Genomic DNA, 11,496 nt, shown 5'->3' on the forward strand with positions numbered 1-11,496 from the left:
CTCAAGCATATCAACATCCAAGGTGGACATTCTGCCATTTTTGTTGCCTTTTGCAACCAAGCGGCACTTATTTTTCAAGTCCTCAACAAAGCATCCATCAGGATTAAATCTAACCTGCAGACCTTGCTCAACCATCTGGCCAACTGAAACTAGGTTCTTAGTGATTTTTGGAACATGAAGTACATCTGCCAAGTACTTCGTTTTGCCATCCTGCATAGCCAATGGCACTTTACCAACCTGCGTAATTGGATGCGCAGTATCATCACCTGTTTCAACATAACCTGGCTTATCCAAATTTCTAACATCATGAAACCACTCACCATGGCTGGTCATGTGGTTAGAGGCACCTGAATCAACATACCAAACATCATTGCAAGCTGCAACATCTCCTGACATGGAGTTAACCATATGCTGCATCACAAAAAGGTGCTCATTTCTGTCGTCACCATGCCCACTTGATGATGCATAGTTGCTTTGCTGCAACTTCCCACTTTTGATGTCATTCTGTTTTTTATAGCATGTATTCTCCTTGTGTCCAGGCTTTCCACAATAATAGCATTCTTTGCTGCTATTTACTTGCTGGTTCCTTTGCCATGAACCACGGCCTCTTTAGCTCCCCCTGCCTCTAGGACTACCACGTCCTCCTCCATAGGACTGGTTTTCCTGTTGTTGCTGTTGGTTCTGATTTCCTGCACGGCCATCCCTGCCTCTACCTGTATTCGAGTAGAAAGTAGTCTCTTGAGAAGTTGAGGTGGCTGAACCACCATTCCTTTGCTCTTCACTCAGCAAGAGAGCAATAAGTTCCTGAAAATCAGGAAATGTTTCACGGACTCCAATGGATGTCCGAAACTGTGCATAATCTTTCCCAAGACCATTCAAGGTCACGGACACTAAGTCCTCATCATCAACAGGTGCTCCAATGGAGGCAAGAGAATCTGCAAGGCCTTTCACCTTCAAGGAATACTCATTTATATTCATATTTTTCCTTTGCACATTGTGCAACTCCTGCTTTAGCTGCATCTTTCGTGCTTTGGTATTTGTGCTATACAGCTTCACCAATGTATCCCATGCCTCCTTAGGCGTCTCTACATCCTGTATATGCACAATCATAGAATCTGAAATGCTAACAGACAGCCAATACAAGCATTTTCTGGCTTTTTCATGCCATTCTTTAAAGGCCTTCAATTCAGCAGGAGTGGGAGCAGCACCCAACACTGGTTCTGCAGTTTCACCACTGATGTACTCCCAAACTCCCTTTCCCATGAGGAAGTTTGTCATCCTGAACTTCCATGCTTGGAAGTTGTTCTTGTCAAGCTTCTCACTGACAATGGTAGACAGATTCTCAGACATTTTAAAAATCACGAATTGCAACAGCAACCTGTAAACACAGCAAATGCCTCACAAGGGCAAATAGCAAAACTTCTGCAAACAGCCTCACAGGGGCAGATCCGCAACACTGACGAAAGTGGTATTTCACCACACAGTCACTTCCTAGTGACGATTTTGCATCAACAGGAAACAGGCATGAATCTGCAACTCCCAATATCTCTGCACACAGGCATACGATGCAATTTCTGTGGCACCTTTCCAGTGACTAGCCGCGCAGTGGTCGCACAGCGAAAAACAGGGCCCTTTTCTGAGTGTCTTGCGGAGAACTTCCGCCTTCAAAACGGGCCCCGAAACGGCCTCAAATCAAAAAAATAAAGTCACCAAGGGCTTTGCCCTTACCCGCAGCATATACTGCGCTCTCGCCACACCGCGAAGGGCCTCTCGATCTGAAACAGTGCACTCCTGCACTTCTGGCTGTACTACCTGCAGAGATTTGCTCCCAAACTCGAAATAGGAAAGCAACACTGGTCCTCTTGCCAGGACACCACAAACTTGGCTTGCTTTCTTGAGCTCCTTACCACGAACAAGGCTCTGATACCATGTAAAGAAATAAGGGAGAGAGATAGGAGACTCAAGTTCAGCTTTCTTCACAACACACAAAAGAGAGAGGACACAAGGTTGGAGGGTGAAGTCTTTCTTCACTTTTGCACACAACAACAATACAATAGAAGAGGGAAATACCCTATATGTCAAAACCTAGAATACGTGGTTCATATGTGAACCCAAACCAAAAACATACGTGGTAGTCTAACTACACCACGAGTACAACTAACATAGGCGGTGACATAAATGATAGTCATCCAGGAGATATATCAGAGGTAGAGCTTGATATCTCAATAGTGTATGCTTGAGCCATTTGGCACTTATTGGAATTTTGGATTGCCATTGCAGTTGGCATTTTCTTTTGGGCCAGATTTGCTCATATGGATGCATAGTACATGCACATGAGTTAGCTGCATCTTTTGATGGTTTAAGCTTTGAGTTTTGGTGATATTTCACTCTATTGTGGCATACACATTTGGGTACACCTAGTATTTGGTGTGATTCTCTCTTGTAGACACTAGCATTTGGGATTTTGATTCATTTGCATCATGGCATCCTCTTCCATGTCTGAAAAGGAGTTTTTCGGCATTAAAAAGTTTGATGGGACAAACTTTTCTTTGTGGAAAGAACAGATAAGGGATGTGCTTATTCATAAGAAGTAGATTAAACCCTTGGCAAGGATTGAAGCTAAGCCTACAGATATGTCTAAGGATGATTGGAATGAGTTTGATGCATTAGCAAAGTCTACTATTAGACTTCATCTTGCAGAGTTAGTTTATTTCATACATTGCCATCCTCATGGGATACCTTCCATACAGCTATTAGTAACTCTGCACCTGGTGGAGTACTGAAGTTTGATGATGTTGTGGTAGCTTCTTGGCTGAGGAGATTAGACGAAAGTCTTTGGATGGCAACAAGTAAGATGCAGCCTTAAATGTGCAAAGGGCTAGATCACAGTTCAGGGGGAAGTCCCAAGAAAGAGGAAAGTCTTGTAGCAAATCCAAGGCATGGAACATTGAGTTTTACCACTGTGGCAAGAAGGGCCATATGAAAAAGGATTGCTACAAGCTAAAAAGAGAGAAAAAGGATAAGAAAAATAATGCAAATTGGGGTGCGAATTAGAAGGAAGAGAGTCCAAGGGAGGACAAAGGAAAAGTGAAGATCGAGGAGATCAATGCAGTCACACATGATAGTGACAATGACATTCTCTGCATGTCTAGTTTATTTGCAGAGTTGCTTACCACTTCAGATGATGCATATTCCCAGGATTGAATTTTGGATTCTGGTGCTTCATTCCATGTTACTCCCCATAGGGAATGGCTCTCCACTTATGACAGTCAAAAGAGAGGTTGTGTGCATCTTGGAAATAACTGCATGTGACATAGTGGGAGCAGGTGACATAAAGTTTTCTTTTACAAATGGGTCTGCATTTGTTTTGAAACATGTGAGACATGTGCCTAAGTTGACTAAGAGTCTTATTTTAGTGGGTCAGCTAGATGATGCTAGTTTTCACACCACTTTTGGCTTTCAGAGTTGGAAAATTCAAAAGGGCTCTATGCTTTTGGCTAGGGGTGCCAAGTGTGGGACTTTGTATCCCTTACATGTATCAAGGGTGTTTGATCATGTTGTTGCAATAACCGAGCAGCTAAGCACTTCTTTATGGCATTGCCAGTTGGGCCATATTAGCCAAAATGGGATGAAACTCTTATGTTGTTTGGGTTATGTACCGTATTTGAGTTTCTTTGATTTTGAATTTCGTGAGCACTCTCTATAAGAAGACTAAATCAGCCCATAAAAGAAGGGGAGAGAAAGAGTTTAAAAAGCTTGATTTGGTGCATTCAGACGTGTGTGGTCCCATGCCTACACGATCATTAGGCGGGGTTGAATACTATGTGACATTCATTAATGATGCAACTAGGAAAGTGTGGGCTTATGCTATAGCTCAAAAGAGTGATGTGTTCCAGGTATTTCAAAAATGGCTAGTCTTGGTTGAGAATCAGTTAGGTAGAATGCTTAAATGCCTACGCACTGACAATGGTGGAGAGTATCTCTCTCATGACTTTTAGCATTTCTATGATACTCGTGGGATTAAGAGGGAGCTCACATCCTCTCATACTCTAGAGCAAAATCCACTTGCAAAAAAGATGAACTGTACCATTCAAGAAGGGCTGCAATGCATGATTTCCAATGCAAGTCTTTCTGGTGGTTTTTGGGCTGAGGCAATGAAGATTGCAGTGCATGTGATCAATAGATCACCTAGTAAGAGTTTGGATGGTGGTATTCTTGAAGAGGCATGGAGTGGCAAGAAGCCCTCTTACTCTCATCTACGTATATTTGGGTGTGAGGCATATGCACATGTGCCAAAACAGCTTTAAAAGAAGCTAGATACTAAGTCTAGAAAATGCATCTTTCTGGGTTATGGTGAAAGTGGAGAGATGGGCTATCGTCTCTGGGATCCAGAAGCAAAGAAGATCATATGTAGCCATGATGTAGTCTTCAATGAGAAGAAGATGCATAAGGCACCTATGAGGGATGTGGAAATGAGGAGAATCACTTTTTAGGATGTGAATCCACCTGGATATGTTGATAGACAGCAAGCTGTCGATGCAACAAATGTGCAAGAAATGGTACCAAATCAAGGGTAAATGATGGATCATCTATTGGTGGAAATGATGAGCCAAATGTCGCTGATATGTAGGTGGGACAGCAAGCTGAAATGCCCTTGAGAAGATCATCTAGAGTGTCTAGACCGCCTGATAGGTTTGTTTCAAGGTAGACTATGTGATGCTTACTGATTGCGGGGAGCCTTCTTGCTACAGAGAGGCTATGATGCATGAGGATCAATGCAAGTGGGAGTATGCTATGCAATCAAATATGAGTTAACTTATGAAGAATAAGACTTGGGACTTGGTTTCTTTGCCACATGGAAAGAAAGCATTGCCATGTAAATGGGTCTACAAAATGAAGGTCACAGGTGATGATGTGCCTAGGTACAAGGCCCATTTGGTTGCTAAAGTTTTCAAGCAAGAGAAGGGTGTGGACTTTGATGAGATATTCTCTCTAGTTGTGAAGATGACCACACTTAGATGCATGCTTGGACTAGTGGCAACAGAGGATATGGAGCTTATGCAGATGGATGTCAAGGCAACTTTCTTGCATGGGGAACTGCATGAGGAAATTTACATGGTGCAGCCGAAAGGCTTTGAAGAAAAGGGCAAAGAGCATTTAGTTTGCAAGCTGAAGAAGAGTCTCTATGGTCTTAAGCAAGTGCCTAGAGAATGGTATCAAACTTTTGATGCTTTGATTCAGTCCAAAAGATATAGAAGGAGTGAAATTGATCACTGCCTCTACAATTAAAGGGCTAAGGATAATAGCCCGATACTCCTGGCACTATATGTGGATGATATGCTATTGGCTAGCAAGAATACTTATGAGCTAGATGAATTAAAGGGCCAAGTTGCATGAGGCCTTTGATATGAAGGATTTGGGACTTGCAGGTCATATTCTTGCTATGCGCATCACGCATGATCAGAGTAGGAAAGTCCTTTGGCCTTTCACAGAAGGAGAATGTTATAAAAGTATTGTAGTGTTTTAATATGGAGGGGGGGAAGGCACTGAGTACTCCATTGCCTCCATATGTGAAATTGAGTCATACAAATAGTCCCAAATTAGATGAGGAGAGGGCCATGATGGCTGGGGAGGGGGTGGTGGAGATGGAAGGGGAAAGGGGGGAGGGGGGGGGGGAAGGTGGAGATGGAGGGGGAAGGGGGAGGGAGAGGTGGAGATGGAGGGGGCAAGGGGAGGGAGAGGTGGAGATGGAGGGGGAGGGGGAGGGGGGGGTGGGAGATGGAGGGGGGAGGGGGAGGTGGAAATGGATGGGGGAGGGGGAGGAGGTGGTGGAAATGGGAGGGGGAACAAAAGAGAGAAGAAGTAAAAAAACTTGACAGATGGAAATCAAAAGTGAGGGAGACACGGTCACCTAAACGCTCTCAAGTCTTTCTCGATGTAACAGCATTATTGAGGAACAATGGACGGTGGGTGGATGGCTGGGTTATCGCTGCAAGATGGGCTTGAAGTCACTTACAATGTGAGGATGGAAGTAAGGTGGTGGTCGATGGAGAGGGAGGAGTGTCTTGCGTAGGGCTCGGAATGAAGAAGAGAATGGAGGCAAAATGTGAAAGATGAAGAATGAGGGGGTGGAGTTGGTTTTTAGGAAATGAATTTAGGTTTAGGGTTTAACCCTAAACTCTTCCCAAGCCATAACTTGTTATGGATAGCTCGGTTTGCTCTTCTTCAAAAAGGTGAAATGATCAAAATTGCAAGCTCTCTGCATTCGTGTCCACTACCTAGCCTAATTGTTTCTCAAGTGGCTTCTATTTAGGAAATAAAGAAAATTTCTTAAGATAGTAACCCAAGGTTGATGCTTGGGGTAGATATGTTTGGCTAGAAATGGGGGGAAAAAAAAAATTTACTCTCCTTGCCCTTGAGTGTTATGTTTGTGAAAGTTCGAAGTAGTTTGTTTTTTACACATACCTACATATGTTTACTTGTTTACTTGAGACGCTAGTCTCCCCGACAATGGCGCCAAATGTTGGCTCTCTCCTACTGCTTTCATAGGAAGAGCTGGGTTCTCTCAGTATGTAGGGTTCTGAGGCTTTTTGTCACCTACAGATATATTGGGGTTGTCGTTGTAGTATACGTGTAGCTTAGGACCTCGAGTCATGTTCTGGTGAGAGACGTAGGCTTAAGTGTGGTAAACAAACAAAGTGCATGCAAGTGTAAAAGGAACATGTATCATCATGCTTGAGGTAATGAAGGCTTTCGCCTTCATTGGGGGTTGTAGGGTTTAGGAGGAGTTTAAGGGTTAGAAGGAGGTTCCAGGGTTCAAAAGGAGATTCCAAGGTTAGAAGGAGGTTTCAGGGTTTAGAAGGAGGTTCCAGGGTTAGAATGAGGTTCCAGGGTTTAGAAGGAGTCCAGGGTTAGAAGGAGGATCCAAGGTTCAGAAGGAGTTTCCGGGGTTTAGAAGGAGTTCCAGGGTTTAGGAGGTTCCAGGGTTTAGAAGGAGTCTAGGGTAAGAAGGAGGTTCCAAGGTTCAGGGTAGAGTACATGGTGGAGAACTCGTCCCCCTCATGGATCATGGAGTTTATCGAATGAGGAACAAAGGGTTTAGGGGGAGCATAGGAGTAGGAGAGAAAGAAGGTGTAAGAGCATGGGGGAAAGAAGAGAGAGGAGAGAGGAGGAGGAGAAAGGAGGATGAGAGAGGAGGAGGAGGAGGAGGGAGGAGGAGGAGGAGGGAGGAGGAGGAGGAAGGAGGAGGAGGGAGGAGGAGAGGGAGAGGGTGGGTGGCAAGGTTGGAGGAGAGGAGGAGGAGTTGCAAGGCTAGGACATGCTTTTGGACGTGGAGTGCAAGGAAGCATGGACACTTGAGACAAATGCTTGGAATACCAAAGTAGACTCCACACAATGCCCCAAAGTGTGTGGGCTTCATTCCATTCTGGGGTATTTATACAAGTTGGAGAGCTTCTCTCTCTGCATGTAGAAATTGTAACACAAAGTTGTAACACAAAGTTGTAACATAAAGTTGTATCACAAAGTTGTAACACAAAGTTATAACACATTCTCCTTGTACATGTAGAAGTCATATGTAGAAGTTGTAATACAAAGTTGTAACACATTCTCTTTCTACATGTAGAAGTCGTATGTAGAAGTTGTAACACAAAGTTGTATCACAAAGTTGTAACACAAAGTTGTAACACATTCTCTTTCTACATAAGTTCATGTTGGCACAGAGTCAACATTTGCACTTGAGTAAAAGTCTTTCCTTGAACCAAAACATCCTTTTCCATTGGTGTGAAAATGTCTTGATCATCTTGTAAGTCTTCCTCACTGATCTTGTAAGAGGTCATCTCATCATCTCTATTGATGTCCTCTTCAAAGTCTTTTGACCATCTTGGCTTTATACGAGAATCCAAATCCATCTTTTGATTTTTTTAAATCCATTCTTCTTTCTCACTCTCTGCTAGGGCATCGAAGGTATTGTTCAGCATTAGAGAGTCATCTAATTTCCCTTTACCTTTGTCAAGAGAGGGTATGAGCTTGGCAGGGCCTTCCTTCTAAAGAAGGGTCTTTTCAGCAGCAGCTAGGACCTTGGGGATCCATTTTTCAGTCTACTTGATGTTGATAGGTGCAGGAGGATCCAAAGCCATGGAGAGCCAAATCCACTCATTATTTTTCCTTCTCTCTTTCCTTCTCTATACCCTGTTAAACATAGCTGTATATATAGAACTTTCCAATACTTTTTTGGTTTTAGCTAGCTTATAGAGTGACTTGCAATTCCTATTGCTCCAAATCCAATGCCTTGGCTTTAACATGAAGATCCTTGTTCTACCTTTGAAGCTCCTACATAGAGTTATGCATTGCAACAATGGTGTTATTTTCTAAATCTACTAGGTGCTCTTCTTGGGCTCTATGCACCTCGCTTTCTTGCATAGCCATTTTTTGAGCATTGTTTAACTGATTTCACTAACCAAGAAACCCAGCATGTCCATTCCCAACAAACCAAACTAGCTCATGCATTGTATGAAAAGGAGGGCTCTTTTGGGTGGTAGGATCTAAAGGATACAAGGATAATTCTACCCAAAGGTCAAGATGCTTCTTTCCTTGCAAACGAAGACTATGGCTCTTTGAAGCTACCCTCAATCCCAATCTACATGTGCTTCCAAATTTAGAATCCAACTCTAAGTGATCGTGGTACTTGTTGGAGACATCCTTGAATGGTACCCTGAGTAAAGGAGTGTAGAGGAGGCATAGAAAAAGAGCAAGTGTGGAGAAGCAAGCATGAAGAAGCAGCACACATGAAGGGGGAGGGCGAGGAGAAGGAGGGAAGGACTAGCAGATGAAAAGGAGGGATGGAGTGGGAGGACGAGCAAGTGTGGAGGAAGAGGGAATGAGGGAGGGCTAGTAGGTGTAGAGGGGGGGGAGGAGCAGGTGTGGAGGAGGAGGGGGGAGGGAGGAGTACGAAGGGGGGGGAAGGGAGGAGGAGAAGGAGGAGGAGGGGAAGGGGAAGGGGGAGGAGGGAGGAGAGAGAAGTAGGGGGGAGGGAGGGAATTTGAATTTGGTGGATCCCATTTAGGAGTAAGAGTGGTGAAAGTGGTGTAAGAGGTGTAAGAAGTGCGGTCACTTGTAGGCTTAACCTAGCTAGTTGAGGGGGATAAGGATTTTTTGGGCCCTACCATGTAGGACTAATCCATTACTTATGAAGCCCTTTTGAGACCCCATTTCTCCCTTAATGATTCATTAAAGACACATGAAGCTGCCACATTCACATACATGTCCACCAAAGTGGTTCCCACAAATAAGTTAAACTGAAATCCAATTTAAAAAATTTGGAGTTGAGGGTTCTACCTTTCACCAGACATCTAATTTTTTCAAACTTTCTATCGAGTCTCTTTTCCTCTTCTAAGTTGCAAGGCTACCGCAAGCCTTCAATAGACAAATGAATGTCTAGTAGACAAATGGCTTTGAGTTGAATGCCCATTGAATCCAAAAATACAAATAGAAATCCAGCACACCCTTATCCTACTTTTTATAACCCATGATCATGGTAGACTAGGAAGACACATTAGTACTGGGAAATTGGTCACAATCCCTTCATGCATCCTCCATGTTACCACCTCAAAATATTCCCACAAATACATATGAAGTAAGCCACTCTTTACTACATGTGAGTGGATGACTCTAGCTTTCTTTACACACTTTATTATAAACATGGATTTGTGGTCAAGCTCCTCCCCACCTTTCCTTGTTGCCAGGACTTTGGTGCTAACAATGTCACACAAGAAATTTTGAGACAATAAGTCTTACCAACCTCTAAGAGTGAACGGCTCATTGCTTGCATCGTACAAAGAATCATCCTAATGAAGACATGTGTGTGTGTGTATCCGCCCACGTGCCCGATCATAGAAGACTGCAAAAGATTGTAAGAAAACAATACAATGTCTGTGCTCAATAGATAACATGATCTCATATGCAAGAGAGAAATGCAGATAGTATGGAGAATAAAAAATTTGATTACTATAGAACTCATACAATAGATGGCGTTGCCTCTCAGCCGTGTGCTCTTGTGAAAGAAGCTTCAATGGCAATCTAGAAATAGTAGAGGACGGAGGTTAGATGCTAAGGAATCAAGGTTGTTATAGCTAGTGATGATAATGGGCTTCATGGGCTTGCTCTTATATAGCCACTAGTCATAGTTGGTTAGACTCAATTGGGAGATCGACCTAGTCCACCCAAACTGGCCAACTGGAGGTCGGTCCCAAAATAAGCTACTAACCACATGATAGAACCGTGGTGCAGAATAGAGCAACTAACCTATGGTGTCCATTCAGCCCACAACCATCCGAGATAATCTGGGGCTCCAAACAGGCCTCGCAGCCTGAGAGTGGGCTGCCTCGGGAAACGCTCCATCTACCCTCAGTGTGGTCAGTCATGGGATGCCTTCCCGCACTTGCATGTAGCCTAGTTGGCAATGTGCCAACTCTATCTGAAGCCATCTAGCCATTAGGCCACACTTGGCCCCCATCTAGTGTCCAAACTAGGACCTATCGGATAACCGAGCTACTCAAATGCCTTCTCCTCATATGGGGGGCTTACAAGTAGAGTTAGCTGGTTCCCGCATAGTTACACGAGAGTGGACAATTGATATCTAACACCCCCCCTCAATGTCTACCTGCAAGTGAACTTACTTTTTCAACCCAATACCAAGTCGATGAAGATGCCTCTCCAGCAAGTCTCTTCCAAGAGCGTTTGTGAAGATGTCTGCAGCATTCTCTGTAGTCAAACAATACACCAAGTCGACCTCTCCATCCATGATGGGCTCGCATACAAAGTGATATTGAATCTCAATGTGTTTTGTGCGAGCGTGGAACACAGGGTTCTTTGTAATCACCATGCAACTCTGATTGTCACATGATAACTGTGTAGGCTTGTTCTGCACTGCACCCATTTTCCCTAAAATCCTCCTCAACCACACTGCCTTACAAGAAGCAAAACATGCTGATTTGTACTCAGCCTCGGTAGAAGAAAGAGCAACTGTGGGTTGCTTCTTGCTAAGCCATGAGACAGCCAAGTGAGAAACAGTAACTTATCACTGATCTCCTGCTATCCACATCTCCTACCCAATCTAAGTCACAGAATCCGGTCAAGATGTTGCCCTCGATATAGGTGATGCCGTAATGAAGTGTGCCTTTGATGTATTTCAGCACTTGCATCCCTGCCCTCCAATGGTTCTCCCGGGGCTTATTGGAAAACTTGCTTAGTACACCAGTTGCAAAACTGATGTTCAGCCCTGTGTTGCACAAGTAAATCAAATTGCCCACAAGCCTTATGTACTTCACTTCGTCCACCAGCGGTGATGAATCCTCATTTGAAAGCTTCACGTCAACCTCCATAGGGGTGCCAATGGTCTTGCACTCAGCCATGCCAAATGCCTTTAGTATCTCTCCAGCATACTTCAGTTGTGAGATGAAGATCTGTTTTGGCTCTTGCAAAACTTCAATCCCCAAA

Source organism: Dipteris shenzhenensis, chromosome 17 (assembly GCF_047967505.1).
Source record: "Dipteris shenzhenensis isolate YYH24624 ecotype China chromosome 17, Dip_SZ_1.0, whole genome shotgun sequence".
Classification (NCBI taxonomy): domain Eukaryota; kingdom Viridiplantae; phylum Streptophyta; class Polypodiopsida; order Gleicheniales; family Dipteridaceae; genus Dipteris; species Dipteris shenzhenensis.